This window comes from Manacus candei, unplaced genomic scaffold, assembly GCF_025592945.1.
Source record: "Manacus candei isolate 608988 ecotype Guabito, Panama unplaced genomic scaffold, ASM2559294v1 h1tg000082l, whole genome shotgun sequence".
Classification (NCBI taxonomy): domain Eukaryota; kingdom Metazoa; phylum Chordata; class Aves; order Passeriformes; family Pipridae; genus Manacus; species Manacus candei.
The window spans coordinates 1393474-1415585 of record NW_026138130.1 but is presented as its reverse complement, the minus strand read 5'-3'; the positions used below and the strand labels follow the sequence as shown (position 1 = coordinate 1415585).

The window sequence follows — 22112 nt, the reverse complement described above, 5'->3', positions numbered from 1 at the left end:
GTGCGGAAGCAAATAAAAATCTTCACAAGCGGCAGCGAAAGCGCCGCGGGCGACGATCCGTCCCACCAGCCCAGGTGGTGCCGCCGCGGGGCTCCCCGCGCTCCCACCCGGCTCCGCCGGCGCTCGGGCCGCCGACCGCCCCCTCCGCAGCTCGGACCGGCCCGGGCGAGGGGGACGAGTGGAGCCGAGCGGGTGCAGGGCTCCCCCTGCCCGCCCCCCTTCACTTGCTTAAAGGCTGAGCGGTGCGGAGCCGGGGGTCCGCGGCTGCAGAGCCATCCCGGGGCCGGCTCCCTCCATTTTACACTGAGAAGAAAAAGCCCAACAGAAAAAGAAGTTTCTGCACAAGCGGGAAGGGGGAGGGGGGCTGTGCACGCGTGTGTCTGTCTTACGGGGCGACTGATCCTGCAAGGCGAGCAGGGGCAGGGGGAGGGGAGCAGTCCGGGCTTCAGGAGCTGCGGCTCCCCCAATCCATCGGTGCCAGAGGCGCCCAGCGCCGGGGAGCGGGATACGCGGGAGAAGAGCTGGGAGAACAAGCCGGGAGAGCGAGCCGGGGCAGGCGGCGTCGCGGCAGCCGACCCTTCCTCCACGGGGCTCTGCCCCCGCCCGCTACAGCAGCCGGCCCCACTCCCCCCTGCGTCTCTCCCCGCTCCTCTTCACCCCGCTGCTTAAAACTGCGAAAGAAGAAAAAAAAAAAAAAAAAGAGGAAAAGAAGAAAAAAAAAGTTAGAGAGCCAACGGCAGCTGGAAAACTTTCTGGGCAGCGCATGCGCCCGAGCCCGGCCTATTGCAGTCGGGGTTGGATTTTAAAGCTGTACGGCAGCGAGCGGGACCCCGCGCAGCCCCGCGGCGAGTGCCCGTGGTGCGCGCCCCCGTCCCATCCCATCCCATCCCGTCCGCGGGGCTGAGCCCCCATCGCCGCGCCATTCTCGTTGGTCACGCTCGACGTGACACCCCGCGAACGCAGAGTTCGTGCAAAGCGGTGCCCCCTGTGCCCACCCCACCGGGGGGATGCGTGGGGGGGGTGTACGGCCCCCACCAGCACCGCCGGCTGGTTATCCTGGGATTGGGGGGGGGGGGGGCGCATAGGCACACGCGGGGATCTGCCGGGAGAGCCCCGCGGGGCTCTCCCCGCACACATGTGCGTGCAATGTGCGGCGCACATGGCCGCGCCGAGGGGCTGCCCCGGCATTCCTGCCGGGCGGCTCTTTGACAAGTCCTGTTTATCGCATGCTCCGAGCCGCGTGTGCCGCCTGCCAAACGCGGGGGGACGGAGCGAGCTCGACGGCTCGCGTTCTTCTTTCTGCAGCGGCTTTTCTGCCGCTGTAAATTTAGCAAGTTGTTGACAAAACTGTTTGAGTTCAATCAAGTAAGGCCCAATGAGAGCTACAGGCGAGGGAGGCTTCGCGGACCCTTTGCACCTCCTCGCTCTTTTCTCGCTCTGCAGTCCTCAGCCAAAAGGGTTTTTATTGCACCCCTCCCGTCTCGTGTGCACCCAAGCACAGGAAATGGGAGCCTTCCCCCAGCCATGCCGTAACTCCGCAGTGTTTCCCCTGTATCCGCCTGCAACTGAGGGTCCACGGGGGGGATTCGGGGGAGGGGGCACATTATCAAAGCAGCCCTGGGAAATCCAACCAAGCTGCGAGAGCAGCCCCGCTATCAATAAAAGCATTCACTCCTTCAAAACCATTCTAGTGCAAATAAAATCCCTTCAGGAGCCCGACGGGGCGAAAAGGCACATCCCGGGCGGCACGAGCCCCTGCCCACCTGCTCCCGGGCCAAGAGCTCGCCCGCCCCGACAGGGCGCTGCCCGCCAGGTAAGCGTAGCCTCCGCCGAACGGGCCAGCTGCCTCGCCAGGCCCCCACGCTCCCCCCTCTGCCCAGGGCCCCCCGGGCCGCCCCCTCCGTTGCTGTGCCCGGGGCGCCGCTCCCCGTCGAGCCCGGCGGCGCCCGTCGCCTCCCCGGGAGGGAGCAGCGCTGGAGGGGCCGCCGAGAGGGGCCCCGGCGCTGGGAGCCGAGCAGAGGCAGCTCGGGGCGCAGGCAGGGAGCGGGAGGAGGCGGCGGGGGCGTCAGGGCAGCGCGGAGCCCCCCTCGCCCCACAGTGGGCAGGAGATCAGCCCGGGACACTGCGGCTCCCGCCGGCACCTGACCGCCCCGACGGCCGCAGCATCGCTCCCGGCAGGTTTCTTTACTCCCTAATGTCCCAAAGAGCCCTTCCATTAGGCATCCTCGCTGCCCGGGCTGCTGTTCATTCCTCGGGACGCCTGGTGAGGAATTTATAAATTAGGTGTAGCACCAGGTCCGAGGAGGGGGGAGGAATAAGGGGGCTGTTCGTTCCTTTAAGAAGACCAACCTTAGTTTTATGCCTAGTAAATAATATTTTATTGCCTTTGGTTTACTGTGGCATTTCAATTATCCCCTTTAGGAGTCTGCAAACTGCGTAGGTTAAAGGTCATTTCTCAAATCACTAGAATTAGTAAAGAATAGCAGAAAACTGTAAAAAGGGGAGGAGCTGCGCAGTAAAACAAGAAAGATCGCCTGGAATAAACTAATAAAGAGCCCCGAGCTGTTTACCTCTCGCATTTGTATTCCCGAATGATGTTTATCATCGTGTAATTGCATAATGTCATCGGGCACAGGAAAACACCAAGCCCAGGACGATCCATACGGGCAGGGTTGTGAGTGGTAGCTTGGCAATGGGCGAAGCCAACACCAGATAATTTTCCTTCCCGGGATTCCTGGTCGTTGCTTTTAAAAAGAAAATTGAACAGGGAATTTTTAAATCGGGCAAATTTTCAAGCTATGGCGCATGGAAGTGGAAATAAAGGGCAGAAATCCAAACATCCCGCAAGGCTTTAAGAATTTTAATTTCTCCTCACTATTTAAAACAGCTGGGTGAAGCTAGAGGGGGCAGGAGGGAGAAGTATTGACAGTGTTAGAGGCATTCGTGCTGCCTAAGCTTTTGTTTTCCAGGTTTGTTAGTGACAGAGCTCTTAAGGTAACCAGACAGTTGATCTGCCAACATCAAAGTGTTTTCTGGAGAAAAATATAAATGCTCAGAGTAATGTCATGGGACGTGTAACAACATCGTTGAATGCCCAAACAGCAGAACCCCAAAAAGCAGCACTGCAGGGTTTTAGAGATTTAGGTCAGGTCTCCCTGCAATTCTCTGGAGGACAGAAATAAATTATTTCTGGTCATTTTGACATCTTTCTGCCCTTTTTCTGCAGAGTAATGCATTTTAACAAAGGAGTGGTCACATCAAACCCTTGTTCACTGTAACATGTGGTGCTGTGTGATTTATATCTTTCCACCTTGGCCAATGGCAGCTGTGCAGTCAGGGGCCAACAGGCATGGGGTTTTGTCATGAGGAACCTGTTTGGGAAGCAGAACTTTCAAGGAAAGAAGGTGTTTTCCTATATGTCTATTTATTATGGAATTTGAATATATAACATAGGAATTCTGACAGGTATCACACTGAGCCATTGTGAAGGCACAGCCCATCTGCAGCTGTTTTGGTATTAGTGCCCACAGTGTATCTGCATATAGGCTTTTTCAGATGAGGGTCATACCACAATGAGCATTTGACAGAGCAAATATGTTGTGTCACTTTGGACATGTCACCTGCACTCTGCCCACCAGCTCATCTACTCCAGGGATGACCTTTTAAGCTCCAAAGGATTTAGGTGTAACTGCCTTGAAATCATATATGGACTTTCCTAGGGCCTTTTTTTTCCTAAAGCATGCCGTGGCTGTTTTTCTACAGACCACCCTGTAATCCAAAAGATGGCTAAACTACAAAAGAAATGTCAAAGATGATGATTTAATGCCAAATCCTGCAATAATTGTTATTTTCCTACTCCTTATCCACTAGAAGCAAGAAATAGCAAGGGAAACTCTCTTTTTAAATAATAATTTTATATTTCTAGCTTGCCTGAACTCTGCTGAAGAGAGTTTGACAAGTTAAGAGACTAGAAGACAAAGAAAAGAGTATGGATGTCTGTCCATGTATGGATGTATCCCACCCCATTCCCTTCCCATCTCTCAGATCCCAAATTCATGATGTTGAAAGAAACCAGGATATTTGGAAGCAGCAGTAAACCACTAGAGAGGAAGAAATGGAGTCTAGATTAGCATTCATGTCTACCAGATGAAGACATATTTTAGATGCAGTGAGATGCAAATAAGAGGCAGCAGGCGAGAGAGGAAAGTTTACAGGGTAATGAAGTGTTACAAATTCTGGTGAATACACCAATCTACAAACCTGCAAAGCCTGTAGAAAAAATTATACTACTTTATATTTAAATTGATGATAACTATACCGATTTGTTGTTACTAGTAATGAACTGCATAGCAAATAGCCCCCATTTGTCTGCATTATCAGCTGGAGAAAGACAGCTGTGGACTCATTTCTAGTCTTTCATGTGCAAAACACAGGTGGGTTCTTTTCATTCCCTTCTGCTGAGGTCTAACAAACCTCACTGCCACTGTAGAAACTACAGCCCAGGTACAACATGCATGTGTGCTGGGTCATGGAGGAAAATAGAGAGATGAGAAAATCCTTTACAGAAAAGAGAAGTAACTCTAAAAGCTATTGAATCAGGATGCCAACTAGGTGCACATCTGTTGGAGCATGGGGCTTGACTGCTGTGAGCTCAGCAGGTGCAAGATAGTCAAAAGATACCCTCTCACAAGAGCAGGGGAGGCTGAGTTTTGGTGCCCCACAGCAATGATTATTTTACTGTTCTGGGAGACTGGTGCCATGGGCGGCAGCTTGTGCCCAGCCCTGGCTCTGGCACACTGAGCTCAGTGAGCTGAGGTTCAGGTACTGATGCCAGTGCAGGTGTCTGAAGGAGGTGTTCAAGGAGGACATGACTCCTCTACAGCCAACAGAACATATGAAAGCTGCCTAGACCTCTGCAGTTATAGAGACCGTGAAAGGGCTCTGACGTTTTTTAGTTTTTGCCTCTGGAATAGTAAGGTTGTTGAAGGTAATTATTGAAGGGATAAGTTTATGCCCCCACAAGTGTTGGCTGTTTTCTCCTCTGTCCTGCCTGTGCCTGGGGCACATGTCCCTCTCCTCACACCTTGTACCTTTGCCTGTGTGTGTGGGTCTTTATCTCAGTGATACCTCGCCCGTCCGATCTGCTGCCACCATATGTCATTGGAATGTTTCAAGTAGTGAGTCTGGTTTACTTAAAGAATAGTGCTTTTAGAGGAATAATACTTTGCTTTGTTTCCATTAGGACCTTAAAAAAAAGTTTATGGGAGGAAAAATAAACAATCCCACCACCACTCCTTAACAACAGAGTACTTACCCTCTCCTAATGCTACCAGTTCCTTCTGTCTCTGAGGCCAAAGGCACCTCCCATAAACTCTGGAGGGCTCTTACATGTTTCTTCTGAGTGCCCTGAGCATAACTCTCCCCAATATGCACACACAAAGGCACACAGAGACTTCATTTTCCAGAGATGACCAGGTAGGGAGCTTTGTCACACTACAGACCAGCACAGTGTCCCAGTTCTGCCTCAGAGAGCTGTGGAATAGGTGGGGCATGGAAGGCCACAGCTGCAGCAGGGGTCAGCACAGGAGACAGTGGGGAAAGGACAGCACAAGGCTCTTTTCCACAGCCCACCTGTATCCCTTACCTCTCACAGTCATTTAGCAGTCCCACTCTCGCTGGCAGATCTCTGCCTTATGGCTGTGCTTCAGGTTCCCAAGTGCAGCAGCAAAGGGAGGGAGGAGCAGTCCAGCACCAGCTGTAGAGATGAGGGATCCCACTGTGGGGGTCTCTGCTCTTTGAACAGACACCCCATAAGCAGACTGCTGTTGCTCTCTGTTGACACTGCAACACACCCCAGGCAGTCTGAGCCGTGGTTTGGGGCTGCGCACACTGTGCTGGGTGGTACATCATCATCCTCCTTATGAGGTAGTAATTCTACCTTATGGAACTTTTAAATCCCATTTTCATGGTGGTGGTGTGATGCTCATGGTGCCATACTCAGGAACTGCAGGTAACTGGGACTCTTGGGAGGTTTCAATGATGGTGAAAGAGCAGATCATGAATGGGTACGAAGAGGCACCACAGATTTCCCATAAACATGGACCAGTCTGACATCCACTCCTGAAATGGGTCTCAACCATGTGTCCTTGCCTGGGACCACACCCACTCCTGAACAGCTCTGCTTCCATCTGAGAAGATTAGAAGATTAGGCTTGGGTTCATAATTGTAGCAATATTAGATCCTCAGATTCTACATAGCTCAAGGAGGAATGGAGGTGGATGTTCTCTGAAGATCTCACCTGAAATATCTGTAAGGATTTCTTTGGAATATGTACACACACATGTCATCAGTAAAGTGTGTTTAAGAGTGAGAGGAAGGAGCTTGGTTAGCCCCTATATGACATTTATCTTAAAGACTACTTGGCTAATTCATCATTTCCTTAGGACTAAAGATATGTCATAACATCTAAGCCAATGTATATTTATCCATGACTGCTTAAAGTCAATATATTTCTGAAGATAGCTAGTAATCTAGACACCATGAGCAACACATCTGATAAAATTAACCCTATCTTCCAAGGTCCATAATAGTCTGTCAATTGACCTTGATTCTTGTCTGTTTATTTAGAACACGGCATTGTTTTAAAACTCACTCTAAAAGATATTTACTGTTGAGATTAGTTCTGAACTCTTCATTTGAAGTACTTGATTAGGCAAACCTTGTTGCCCCAGTGATACTACTGTCTTCATTTCTCCATGGAATGATTGAGGTACCGTTTTAGCTCTACATTATCTTCCTGAATTTAAATGAAAATTATGAAGGCTATTCAAAATGGCACTGACAGTGTAAGTGTTTTCCCACAGTGAAGAACACAAGGGTACAGTGATAGCACAGCCAGGTGGAGGAGTACGTATTAGGATTCTATATGGAATAGGTGTAATGGGCACATGGCACTTATGGCAAGTGCTTCACCTGCTAAAATCAATAACTTGAAAAATTGAAACTTGATTTGTCATGGACCACCTCTCATTCTCTTCTGCTGTTTAGAGCCTGTGTAGAGTGTCACTTGGAGTGACCTGACACAACATGCTTATAGTATAATATTGGAAGAAACAAGGACGACTGTGGTGGAAAGTGTACTGTGCTTCCAGGCAGGACCTGGCAATAAAGTGGATGAGGGCTCCTGCAGTAAGGCCTCTGCTGCACCCCAGACTCTGAGTTCTGGTATCAGAGTCCATAGCCTGTGTGTGTGTGACTCCTCTTGTTCTGCTTCTTCAGTCAAAGGCAGAGAGAAACCATCTGAGCAGTGTACTGTGCTATTGGAGCTGACAGTCCCACCGAGATGGAAGATGATCTGCTCTTTATAATAGTACAGAACACTGTAAGCATTTTCATCAAGTAGCTGTATTTTTGCTTCTGGGAGAGCATGACAGGTAGTCATTAGTGCCTGTGTGCTGCTGTGAGCAGCGGTGGTAATTGCCCAGCCCTGCCTCGCTGGCATCTGTCCTGGGCGCAGCATTTCTTCCACCCAGCCAGTAATAACCTATAATTCAAAGCATAGTGGTGACTCCATGATATCACTTTTAACAAAGCAGCCAAGCAAAGGAACAGCTACAGGAGTAGCCACTTGATTGCTTGATAATAGTCATTGCACTTTTGTTTATCTAATTGTCTTTATTACAGGGTGCCAATTTTGCATTTTTTCCTTATTTAATCAGTTGTTTTGCTAATATTTTCACAAAACACTTCCTTCCAGCTCATCTGAGGCTTACAGGGGAACTTACCCAGCACGGAGGTGGATGTATTGATTGATCCAACACTGGCTGTAGTGAACTCCACAGGAAAACAAAATGTCATTCCTTTCTGTAAGGTTTTATACTGAGCATTTATTGCATTTTCATGATCACTTAGGTGTATTTCAATGGAATGATGAAAATGCCCGTGGCTAATACCCTATCTGCTTTTCAGGCAGAAATGCATTTTCATGCAGTTCCATCATCCTGTGACTTTGTTTGTTTGTTTGTTTTTGACAATATGGTCTGAAGTTATTGTGATGCTGCATTATCATAGCTGGGATATTTTGAGGATATTCTCTATTTCCACAGAATCTGATAGCATTTCTTCACCATCCCATAACACCAGCTTGTATTCATTCAGAAAACATTCCCAAGGTTTTCAGTATTTGCTTTGTACCTCTCCTCTGTGTCAAAAAGGTACTTTAGTTGTAAGTCCCAGCTTGACTCTGTAAAAAAGGAGTATAGAATATACATTGTAAAAGTCACTTAAATAGTTAAATGTGTGTCACAGCAGGGCTTTTTGCCACTAAGCAGGCAGGGCGCTCCCCTTCCAAATGCTGGACTTTATACTTGCCATTTGCACTGCAATGCATATTGACAGTCCTGTCCCTGAGACTGGAGTAGTTTTGGGGAAAGCATTCCTTGTCTGAAATACAATTTGAGCGGTATTTTATTATACTGTGACCCTGTGAGTATACATCCAGGAGGGACTCCTGGGGTTTATTTCAGCTGATTATGGAACACAGAGCAGAATACAGCCAGTGACCTCTGTAAATGATCACATATTTGACTTTTGGATAAGAAGTCATCTAGTCATAAATGATTTATCTAAAAGATTCTATCTGATCTGAGACTAAGCTTCACCCAGCTGCATTAGCAAAGCATGTAACAATTTATAAATTTCACATACTGTAGTACTTTAGAAAATATATTTATGTTCTATATTCTTTACATATATCTGGACTGGATTTTGAAAGCTAATTCAAAGTAAAATCAGATTTTTGAAATGTTTGTTACAAAGCCCTTCCTAAAAGTCTGGTATTCATTTTAAGATTATATCCTGTATTTAATAAGAATTGTTAATATTGTCTGCAAAGCATAATTGCAGAACTTACTAAGATGTGGCACTCAAAAGAAGTGTCCTTTTCATCTTCATTCCTGCGGTGCAAGTAGGATGTGCATCACATCAAAACTATCTCTTCAATTGCCATTTTGTTTGTAACATAGTTTAAGGCAGTGACTTTGAAATGTTTTGAATATGCAAATAAGAAGAAATTTAGAAAAATAAAAAACACCTGATTTTTTTAAATTTGTCCCATTCCTCTGGTGTTTGACCTTCCTGGAAGTACTAGGCTACCACACATCAAGGCACCATTCCTTTCTATTTTAATTACTCAGTTTGAATTACTCTGTTTGAATTACTCTGTTTGAATTACTCAATTCAAATATCTCATTTATTTTCAGACTGCAATTTAATATCTGTATTGGTAAGTAATCTAAATTCTTTTCTGAACTTGCTATGGTGGCAAGGTCCAACAAACCAGTAGAAAATGCTCCTTCAATGCAATTTTTCACTAATCCCTTGGAGTTTAACGAATGTTTGTGCATCACCATTTGTATCTGGAATTTCAAAACTGAGGGAAAAACAGTCATTGAGCCAAACTAGGCAGGTGAACTCTGAAAAAACAACATTTCTCAACAACCTATTTTAACATTTCTTGGTTTGCCTGATTCCTTGGGACACTGATGATGACAACCTAATGTATATCAGGAAAATTTTATAACTTTTTTTTGTATTTCAGTCTCTATCATGCCAGATGCTGATTATATTCAAATCCCACAGCAATCAAAGGAAGTAGAGCATTTTCCTATTGCACAGGACCCATAGGTAATCCAAGTCTGCAGTATGTGCTTAATTTCAGACAGTCTTACTTTAAGTGCCTCCTACCTTGTGCAGAGTTCTCTGTGCACCCTTACAGAAGACAGCAAAGCAGCTGAAGAATCACAGGGTTCCTCCAAAAAGAAGTTTTTAAAGACTGCATATGGCACTTCTGCGTGAGGGAATTTAGAGCTAAAAAATGTGCAAAGCACTGCAGGAAGTAGAAAAAGCTGCAATGGAGATGAGCAAACAGAACAGCAGCAATGCATAAACATTTTAACTGAAATCATTCCCTGTGATGTAAGTAGAGAACAGATGTGGACAAAGATTGCTATGAAAAGGTACCAGTGTGACCACGAGTATTCACATTAGCCAAAAAGCATTAATAATTGATTTAAGGCTCTAAGTCCTGTAAAAATTTGCTCACGTGAGTAGTTGTGTTCTTCCATAAGCTATCTGGCCAATTATAGCCCAAAGTGCTAAGCACTGATATCCCTCACTGCCTGGAGAAGGACTGAAAGTAATTCCTTCTGACTTCAGTAGCGTGGGAACAAGGTGCTACTCCTGCTCTCTGATTTTAAATTTGTAACCTGGTTCAAAGACACTGATGACCATCATAACATTTATAGTTAGATTAGTAAATGGTTCTCTGTATTTTAGCAGAATAACTATATCCAATGCACTATGCTTCACATAGAAGGAAGATTGTAAGATATTTCAGTTAATTTATCTATGAATTGCAATAACTATTGGTAATCTTGAAGAAAAATTAAGAATATCTGCAAATTAATCAGGTCTGAAGAGGCTTCCACTGAAATATTAATTTTCTTTTAACCAAGAAAAACCCACTTATCATATGAGCTGGACAGGTCTTTTCCTGTAGTTTTCAGACCTTGATGTTTTATTGACCAAACTCCTTGCTTTAGACTTGAGCTCGTGTTCTCTGAGGAAGTACAAGTGGTAATTACGCAAGTCTTTCCTTCCCTGTCATAGGCAACATTCACAAGGGAGATTTACAACCTTCAGCTTTCAGATACGGAGACTGGTTGTTTAACTTCAGTGTGAACAACTCTGACATGTTGAAAGGCATCAGAATTGGAAAAAATCCTCTAGAAACCAGCTACCTGGACAGACCCAGGAGTTAATTATTATGGGGGTTGGTTTGCCTCTTCTTTTCCCTGTAGTAACACCGACTGCAAGATTGCTTGGAATTTATTTTGTTTTAGAAAACAGACTCCTAAATATGCATTTTACTCCTTGAGGCAATAGCAGATCTATCTATAGCAATAGCAAACTACCCCATGGACTGAGTGGTACTTATTCAATTGTAACAAATACAATGAAATAAGTGATCATAATGTAAAGACACTATAATGAAACATTGTGTTAAGAGTCGGTAGGAGTTGAGTGCTGGCCTAGAAACACAGTCAGGACAACTATAAACAAAACACATTGTAAATTAACTTCAGTAATGAAACCCAAGATATATTTTCTTATCACAAAGCATTCAAAAAATCAGTTTGTTCATTTGAATTACATTTAGCTGAAGTTTTGATATATAGATGAAACATTTGGCCCCATGCTCCTCTAAATGTACACTTTTGCTCCAGAAAGAAGCAAGCGGGTTATGAGCAGAAACTTACTTTTAATCAATGGTCTTTCAGGTCACTTCAGTAAAGTTTGGATTAGCCCCTTAATGCACACACTTATCATGACTGACAACAGTCCTGCCTTCACAGGTTTGATTGATCTAAGGCTGGAGAAGGTGCAGAGGGCAGGAGAGCTGCACAAGGAGTACGGCTGGTCTGTAATGACCGCGCTTCTGTGACCCTCGCTGGATTGTAATAACGATCTTTTTATTAAAACAAAACAAAACAGGACTGCAAGGGCTCGAGGGCAGAGCTGAGTTCTCTTTTGGCCTGTGTTAACCTCTAACCAAAATCTGGCCATTTAAAAAAAAAAATGTACCTCAGCTGTTTTTCTTTATTTTTGGAAGTTTAAAATGAAATATAAAGCCCATAATAAAATGCATATGAGGACACAAATCAATAGACACGAGAGCTATGTTTAAGAACTACGCAACCACATAGGTCTTCATTAATGAGAGTGTTCTCCTTGTGAAATTCAGAAAATGCTCTTATTCTCTTGTAGGCATGTTGTTGTTTGTGCCATTATTTATTTCTATGGTAACCAAAACAGTAAACACAGCATTAGACAACAGTAATCAAGCAAAAAAAAAAAAAAAAAGAAGCCTCATTGCAAAAGAAGACAACAAAGAGCCAAAACAGAGGTGTTTAGATGATGGTGTAATTTGCTATAATAACTGTTTAACCACATATTTGGCAAGCCCTGGATAACTCACTTATGAGTAATGCATTTGTCCAAATTACATTCAAATAAAAAGTAGTTACCATGCTACATTATCATGCATTCTGCACAGATATTTCCTCCCTATTGATTTTCCCACGACAAGAAGGCTTCTTACTGAGCTCAGGTTAGCTCTGGGTTGGTGCTTATTTCTCTTTTGCAGCCTCTCTGAGGTTGGTTAGGTGACATTGAGCCACACATCATCAGTCCTTTGCTATCTGGAGCTATCTAACTTACTTGTGCAGCCTCCCACTCGCCTCTTCCCTGTCTGCTCCATCTGGAGGGAGCTTGGCTGCTCTCCTCCAGCCCCAGCTCCCTGAGCACAAGGCAGGCTGCAGCTGCCAGAACATCTGCTGTCTCCTGGCCTCGCTGGGGTGAGTACCAAAAGCACAGCCTTTGTAAAGTTGGACACTCGCCTCAATTGGAAACTGGGTGAGTTCAAAGTTCTTGTATCTGTCGTGAGACTTGCAGCTTCGTGGGAATATATAACTGTCTGTAACACAAATTCAAGTGTGCTTTTCAAAGGGACACATGCACCTTCTTTAGGATGCACTGGCATTGTGCCTGCTCTTCCCCTGCATCTGTGGAGATTTGGGGTTAGAATTGTCTTATTCTGAAGAAAGAGTCATTTTCAAGAGCAAGGAGTGGAAGAAATGCAAACCCAAACAAAATCAGTCCTTGATTCTGCAACTGCATCCTTCAAGGGTGGGCTTCTCCTGCATCAGTGCCTCCAGGCCATACAACAGCTGTAATGATGTGCCCTGGGCTATTCCTTATGAAGGCAGAGGTTGCCTCTTGTTTGAGAAGATGCATTTGAAACAGAGATATCTTGTTTGAAAAGTTAGAAGCATGAAATAACATCACTGTAATCTCACAGGAGGAAAATCTGCACAGCAGCCCCCCATCAGCTGTACTTTTCATATGTGGGTCAAATCATGCCCTGGCGACGTGCAGAGCTCCCACTGACTTCATAATGGGAAATGTATTACTTATTTAGAGCTGACTTGGCTTTATTTTGAATGATTTAATACTTTGGTTATTAAAAGTTCCATGTTTCATCAACAGGTGACACATAGTCACACTCTTCTTTGCCCCTTTGCTCTGTATTTTCTACACGGGGTGGGACCCATTGATTAGTGTGGCTCTTCCAGGACCAAATCCTGGACCTGGAGCACAGTGTGAATAACTGTAGTAGGTGTTCTGAAATTGGCTTTATCCAACTCACACTGGCACAGAGCTGTTTGGGGCTCTCAGATGTGTCTAGAATGACACGTTGGCTTGAAACGCAAGCCAACACATAGCTCCATCCCCTGAACGTCCCCCACTGCCTAATCTGCTTGCTCAAACCTTGAGCTGCTTTGGCTCAAGCCTGGAGTGAACAGACAGACTCTCTGAGGAAGAAACCTCAACCTCAGCTTGGTCCTTATTCAGGCTCTCTCAGAGCTAGAGGAGCTCTTGAGTACAAACTCAAACTTCAACATTAGGTGATATGATCTCGCACCCAGTTGCCCTCTGGGGAGCTCCCCACCCCAGCAGACACAAACATGCTGGTCCAGTCCCTTCCCCTGGGCCCCTCACAGTCCCTTTTTATAGAGGAAAGATCCTTGCTGAAAACCATCTTACAGAAAAAGAGGCTTAAGAGCCTTTGAGAATTTCCCCAAACCCACTGTTGTCCCCTCTGTAACCTCAGTATGACACATTGGCACGTACTGTCCCCTTCACCACATGGAAGCTGCCTTTAAAGCAGGAACTGATCAACACAGAAAACAGAATCAAAAATGTTTGTCTCCAGTGGGTTGGAGAGTCCCCTAATACAGACACTACCTAAATACAGAACAAGACCACTCTGAAAAACTCTGCAGGTCCAGAAAGGAGCTAGAAGCAACTACTACTCAATTTATGGTATTGCAGCTCAAAGCTAAGCAGGCGTAAGTAGAATACACAATAAATGTATATTTAGCTGTAGTTAAAAGTGAAACTTAATATCTTGTGTTAGTACATAGTACTCTCTTACCAAGAAAACTAATTTATAGGTAAAGAAACAGAGCTTAAAACTAAGAGACTGTGTGTTTTTAAATAACCTAAGTAAAATGCATACTTAACTTACCTTTTATTCTCCTGCTGTGTGTGCCCTGAGCTGGTCCAGGGAGTTCTATGAGGTAAGAAATTCCTGGTCAACAAAAGTTCCTTTTCTAAAAAAAGTGAACATAATGGAAACGGGGAACCACTTACCAGGCAGCTGAAAAAGGAGCTGACTGTGCAGAGAATTTCACACCTTATGGCTTTTGGTCAGTAAAGTACATAAACAAAATGTAATTTTCTATGCAATTACACAGGGTCACACAAGAATATTATGTTTTAGAAACGCACTCAAAAGCATATTGCTCTCTAAGAGCCCAATCCAGAAAATGATTCTTCACTTTAGTAAAGTTGCTCATAAGCATTTCTGGGAGTGGAGCCTAGGAGACATTCTCCTTTTTATGCTTTCTTAAACAGTTTATGTGATAGTAACAACAGGAAGATAAATTACTTTGAATGGTAGCAATTAGAGAAATAAGGAGTGTGATAGATTTACCATGTGGAAAACATCTCTCACACATTTTCTTACAGTCATTAAACCTACTTTTAATGACACAACACTGATTTCAGAAAGAAACAAAGTTTATTTGATGAATATAAACAAGCTGATCAACACTAAATACTTCCCATACACATGATAACAATGTTATGAACTCTAAATACCTTGGTACTTTACACTTCTACTAGACATTAAATTACAATGACTGTCTAATACATGCCCACTGGTAATTTCTAGGAATTCCTTAGTTTCATATCAATGTCCTTAACCATATATCAATATCACAATCCAGAACATGCCACTCACTTGAAAAAATTATTACAAGAAGCACTATCAAATGAGGATCTAAGGTAAATAGGGAATACTGACCCATTGCTGCAGAACATCACATTCAAACGTCACCCTACACACACAAAAAAAAACATTGCGGATATAGTTTGTGTCAACACATCTGAGGTCTTTTCATAAACACTGTTTAAAAAGTAAATTGAAACCCACTTTCAAATGAAAGTCAATGTGCAGGTACGTGCATACTGGATACACAAAATTCATTAAATACAAAATTCATACTGTACATTTAAATGAAAGAAAGAATGTGCAGTACAAGACTGATCTCACATTAAAATAATAATCATTATCTTAAATGCTAACCAAAAGTTGGTTTGCTTCATTACACTTAGAGGGGGGAAAAAAAAATCTACCAAACATTGCTGAAATAAAATACTTCCCAACATCACAGTGTTTATTGTAAACCCCGAGATTCTATTTTAGTATATGAAAGATTTTCTCCAAATATCATAGAGTATCACATGAAATGAAAATAAAGAAAAAAAAATAAGCAAGAAAGGAAAAAAAGCAATGTTAGACAAAATTTTCCTCTTTAAGGGGCTAACTTTTAGGCCCTGATAAAAGTTTAGATCAATACTCTTACCAACATGAGTGGAGCAAAAATGCCCCTAAAATAATACCTGTGACAAAATTGGCACGTACATATAAATATCTAACTATACAGCTTTGTATCTGTGACCCTATTTTCCCCCTAGTTTACATCCTACTTCAAGTATTCGGTTGCAGAGTTAAGGTAAAGACCTGATTGTAAGAGACACAGACGTTTGTCCCCTACTGCGACAACAAATTTGTCATGAGAAACCAGTTTTGTTGTCTGAGTTTCCGAGTGCAACATTTGTCATATGTGCTAAATATACTCCTCAAAGCTTTGCTGTTTCAAAAACAAAGATCTAAAATGCCATTGATAGTTAAAGGACAAACTTTTTAAACATGAATGAAATTGGGATTATCTACGCTATGCTAATTCTATACATTTTACTCTATTTACTGAAGACAGTAACATCCAGCAGGGCTCCTGCTCAAATAAATTGCTCTTTGATTGCACCAAGAATCATGGTACAAGTAAATAAAATATCATCTCTAGATAATAATTTTAAAGGGGTTACTATGTATGGCTCATGTAGGAGTTAATCGCACCACAGGTTCAAAAAATAATTTTTCTAAATTCAGTGCAAGACTTTAGGAGTATCCATTGAGATTTATTTTTTTTTTTACAGCAGCAAAGAAAAACTACTAAGGATTAAGGCCACCCATGCTTAAATTTATTGTTTGTCCTTTAAAAATGCAGATATTCTCTTCCCACTGCCATCAGCATGGAAGCATTTCTTCCATGGACAAAAAGATGCCTCAACAAAACAGCCAAACATTTTTGCACATGTTTGCCAGACTGACTGAAAATGTTCGTGGAGTCAGAAGGAACTTCTCCTTGAGAAGTTGTAGAGATCTGACTGTCAGTTAATAGTCTCTCACTGAATGTATTTTTATTTTTCCTTGCATGTGCTTTAAATTTATTTTACTAGACGCATTTTGTTGACACAAACAGCCTTCAAGTGCTATTTGTTCATTGGTATTTTCTTTAACATCTAAGATTCATTGGGGTCCATGTTGGAGACTGTTTTTCAATGTAGAGAACAATAACAAACAGTTCCACATTTACAGGAGACCTAGTGCATATACTGTATTCACAGCAATCTTATTTTTATTTTTGTTTTTTGTTTGTTTGTTTTTTAAGAGTCCCAGCTTTTATCATTGAAAACATGTATGCATTTGGATGGTAAAAGGTTGATACATCCTTGTGTACATGTCCATATATATACATACATATGTATTTATATACGCCTCAAGCTTTTACCATCCCGGAATAGATACATCTTGTATATAATCATATATTTATGTTCAAATTAGATGTCCTATGCATTGTCAGAGACACACACCATATTTTCATAAAGCTAATCTTTTTCATCAGTTATTAGTACCAAAAATTGATTTCATTTCCAACCTGGCCCAGAGCTTAATACCGGTTATATTATCAATATTTGTTTTTTGTTTTGTTTGGTTTTGGTTTTTTAATTGATATTATTTTATCAGTAGATATAAGAAAACAGAGGAGGGTAAAGGCTTGTTTTTACTTTTTGGGAAAGCCCACATCTAACTGGGGGTAAGGTTAATGCCAACACCCTTATATAGCATTTTACTAATACCTCTTTGATAATCTAGTGCAATAGAAGTGATACTTTAGAATAGACTAGGTAAAATCAGCAAATGCAGATACCACATCTAAGAGAATCTGAATTACTTATTAAAATCAATATTAATTTACCAAAAATTAGTTAAATAACCTATTTAACTGAACTTCATTAAACAATCATATTCTGAACAGATGGTTTCTTTGTGAGAACAGAATAACTCACAAGACCCATTAAAAACAGAAATGAAGTTCTTATAATTTCTGCTTGAGTCTCCTTCATTATTTTCCAAAGTATCTAATTTCACAATAGACTACAAGAAATAATGGAGAAAATGCCAATTAAAGCAGCATTTCATTAGATATCAACCTTAGCATTCATTTTCTGCATCTGTGATCTTCTCCAGGATATCATGGTCATGTTTGGAGATCCAATGCAATAGATTATCATTGTTACCTTCCAGTGCTACAGTTTTTTCTTCCTTTTTCGCTAGCTCCTCTGACAACTGTAACAAGGGAACAAAATATTCCAATTAACAACATGACTGAAGCATCCAGAACATTCTACTTCTCATCTGACCGAGATTCTCATTGACATGAGTGGGTATATTGCTTTTCTAGGGACTAAGGATTAAGTAAGGCAATTAAATTCGATTCGAACCCACTTACTATGTTCATAGAGGCACAATTAGTTGTATTGCTGATTTGTATGACAAGATTCCCCCTAAATGGGAAATATTTTAAATTCCTAAGATGTAAAATTCTATTGTGCTTGTGAGTATGTAAACAATGGGTTTTTTTATCTTGTCTATAGGCACAGTAGCTTTGAAGGAGTAATGCTATTGATAAAACTAAATATTTTTATGTGGCAGCCAAAGGAGTCATGCATTTATTTCCATGTTAGGTGGGAATATGCTGTACCTTGAGCAAGTCTCCAAAACTGAAGCACCGTTTTGTCATTATATTTTAAGCACTTTAAGTTCACTTTAAATTCCCAAGTACTTATTTAACTTCTCTCACAGCAGAGAAAGGTTTCATGGGTACAAGAAGCTCAGATTTACAGAAGTTACAATTCAGAACAGTCTGATATGAGTTTTTCAGCCACACTCCAACTAATCACAGGCTTGGCATGGCCAAAACCTGGAGGACTGTGAGAGGTAATGGGTGTCAGACCAAGTCAGTCAGTGGGAAGAGCCTTCCTGCCTTCTACAGACGTGTGTCTGGTTGTGAGTGGCTACAGAGTGAGACCTGAATGATCTTCATTGTTACACCAGTTGAGCTGCAAGCAACTTCGTGAGCAGAGAGCAGTGAATTAGTCTTATTCACATTATCTATATATCAGATGAGTGGGAGGAATTAAATGATTCCCTTACAGGGCAGTTGTTCATTTATCCACTGACTGTTTCTAGAAAATCTGAAATGCATTATGTATGGGATTCTCTGTTATTGCCCTTCCATTTATGTAACCTTAGAAGTTTCCAAAACATCCAATTGTATGAAAAGAAATTGCCATACAATGCTTATGCTTTTGTATACAGCTAAAAACTTATGTTTTTTTCAAATAGAACTAGTTGACTAAAAAGCCCCTTTAAATTCTAGAATCTAATATTTGTAAGAGAAAATTACTCTGTGAGTAAAGCAAAACACTGCTTACAGAATAAACTCAAAAATTATTTTAAATCCTTATTTTCAAGTTCATATATATGCACGAAAGTACATGTAACAGTTTATATCATACAAACTTAGATGAATAGTTCTGCTTTTTCAGTGAGGGGTTGGTACAATTCTTCTGGTTAAAACACTTAGGGACTAATCCAAAGCCCACTGAAATGTGGAAAGGTTCCCACTGACTTTAACAAGTTTTGGATCTGGCCCTTGAATGGTCTAAAAAATGACTTCTGCAGAGCTGGAAAGCCAGGGAGTTCCTAAAGTAGATCATGTTACTAGTTCTGGCACATAAAATCTTTGCAAACTTTTTATGAAAACTGTAAGTCAGAGCATGCATTACGTTTTGTGAACTGTGCATAGCTCCCATTCTTTTGGGTGCCGAGAATTTCCTAATCATCATTCAAAGAGATACGCAGACAGAGGAAGAGCACGTGTAAATTAACGAGAGGACATTCCAGAAACTGTAGCACAATAATGCCTAGATTTTTAAAACAGGCTCACTAAAACGTAACCACAGCAAATCTTCAATATAGTTGCTATTTTACAAGCTGAAGTTCCTTTGCAATTAACACTCTTTTATGCTTGGAAAAATAAGAACCCAGAACAAATTGTCCAATCTGAGGAAGAGCAAAAAACACAAAGTGCACTCTCCCTCCAGGTTGCTCCCCAGATTTTCATTGGGATTTTGCTGTAGAATGAAATGCCCCAAATAAACCTCACCCACTTAATCAACCCACCCATTCATCAGGAAACCATACATGTATTGGAAGTGTAACAAAAACTTGTTCACCACAGGTAGGAAATGCAAAGTATTTCTCAAGTAAGCCAAATAAATATATAAAAGGATATTGCTGTCAAATACCAACTGAGGTTGAGTAAATTAAATTTATATTTGTTTCTTCAATGCTGTACTTGGGACAAGTCACTGAACCTCTAAAACAGAAATAAAGTTTGGTAACATACATTGTGCCTGAATTCAGCAGTGCTCCAGCTGAAATTAATGTCTTATGAGTTTGGCACCTCTGTCAGTCCATTAGATACCAGTCAATGAAAACAGCAGAAGGATGTGAAGATATAAAAGTGTAGTAGCCCACAAATATTTGTTCAGATTGTTTTTCCTTTGGATAAAGACACCTGCCTGATTAGTACTTTTTACTTCCAATCCTTTCCTCTCAGCAGTGATTTGCAGAAACAAGCTGGAGAGAGTGGGTAAACACAAAGGGGTTAAAGGGGAAACTGTTTAATAACAGTAGTAAAATGCAGGCTATTTTTGACATCTGGGTTAATGTCCATTATGCACCATATGCTTTCCAAATGTTTGCAACAAGCACCCAGATACAAAAACAGATACCCATTCACATAGGCTTAAATTGCCCTCTCCTAACCTGTTACACATGGTACCTACATAAAAGGCCAACAACTGATATGGTAATTAGTGAGTCAGAAAGAGAGGGAATAGCCACTTTATTACAGGGAATTGGTATCTGACCAAATGTTAGTAGAGAAGGATATCATTAATGAAAACCTATTAGGGTTATTTCTGCTCCTTAATCCATGACAAGGCATCTGTACTGTAATGTGACATCTTTTAAAAAGCTGTCAGGATGAATTCCTCAGTTTCCTTCTCCAGACTCATTCATCATTACTGCAATCAGAGTACCAACAAATGATGGGAAATTATTTCATTTTCTGGAAACAAGTAACTAGACTGAAAAGTAGTATTTAAAAAATAAGGCTATAACTCATAAGGTCTTTCTCAAGTGACCTCCTGGGACTCGCCTGTGCCTCTTGCAACAACAAAATCTAAATGGCATGAAGGAAAAAAAAATGTATTCTCAATTTTTACCTTTATCTGTGCAAAACCATGAAAAGAATGACTCCATTAACTAAAACAAAGCCTTGGCACATACCACTCTAAATTCTGTCCCTGCCACCAGCTTATTCTGTGACTAAGCAAAAATCGTATTATTTTTCTGTGCCTAACTTTCTCTTTGCTACAGCAGGCATAACATCAGGCTCCTCACAGGAATTTGCAAGGCTTAATGTTTGTAATGTGCCTTAAGAGTCTTGGATGAGTGCTAAGTATTATTATTTTTCAGTTCCTGCATTTGATTAAAACTGAAATAACATAGTAAAAATTAAATTAATATATTAAGTTACAAGTAAAGAGCAAGCATGTGGTTTGTGGAGCTACTTATAACACTTTTAATATGAACATGTATTACAGACTAGGTGATTCCCAAGGTCTGTACTGACATGTACCATGTGGGCATAACTTAACAACTGAAAACCCCCCCAGAAGTTTGATTCGGCCAAAAATCTGCTTGTGGCTTCTGTGTGAGCCCAGAGCTTGGACCAGTGGGAGCACTGTGGGCTGCTTTTCCCTGCCCCTGAAGTGCAGTTGCAGACACGATCACAGCCCAGATATTTGCAACTCAGCACAAGAAACAATATTGGGTAGCACAGATCTGCTGGAGTGCTTGCCACTGCGGAGTTCCCTTAACACAGGATATGACAATGGTATAATATGTGCTATTTGAACCTCTCTGTCATTACAGCCCCAACAATAAATACCATTTTTGCTACTTCCTCCTGGCTGAACTCTTGTGGAAAGAATGAAAACCCACCTCTCACTTTCTAAAGAATACAGTAACCTGTTAAAGCCTGTTACATCGATAGGAAAACCTCCCGTGAGGAGGGCCAAGAAGAGAAACAATTAAGACATAAAGTTGTATCCAACCTATGTACAAAACTTCCAATGCTGAGATGCCAAAGACACCTAAGACACTTGTTGAGCTGAGTGAAAAGGTAAAATCTAGTTTAAATTTATAGCATTCCTTCAGTGTCCCTCTAGGAGTTTGGCTTTTTGCCAGTGTTCCTTGTTAAAAATTTGTTAAACGTGTTTGGCATTAATGCAAACACAAAGTGCTCATTTGTTACAAATTCTATTGGAATGCATTCATTTAAGGCAATGAAGTAGTTACCAGAAAAGAAAAAATGTTCATTAAGTACATTTTAAAAATACAATGATGTATGCGGTGCATAACTATGGCGCCCCAGTGGCTATATAAATATCTGACAGAATAACCACAAGTTGTGTTTGGTTTGAAATTGGAATCTTTTAAACATAACCGATAGAACAAAAACTGGTTTTGTTTGTTGTCAAAACTGATGTTAGTCTTTCTTGTTTAGAACTACTTATAATAACCAAAGTTTTGGCGTGCAGTTTTTTTACCTCTCAAATCAATAAAGCCCACAGGTTAAAGTAATGCTCGAGGAAGTTTCTTGATT

General features: G+C 41.8%; 1 protein-coding gene across 7 annotated transcripts in view; it reads right to left on the bottom strand.

The window, feature by feature from the left end:
* Positions 1–14685: 14685 nt before the first annotated feature.
* The window catches only part of ERC2 (ELKS/RAB6-interacting/CAST family member 2), a 425018-nt gene continuing 417591 nt past the window's right edge, over positions 14686–22112 (bottom strand). For all 7 annotated transcript variants that reach the window (XR_007908334.1, XR_007908335.1, XR_007908336.1 and 4 more), the window contains one exon: positions 14686–17659. The gene's annotated coding sequence lies outside the window, so the exon portion shown is untranslated. The remainder of the gene's footprint in view (positions 17660–22112) is intronic.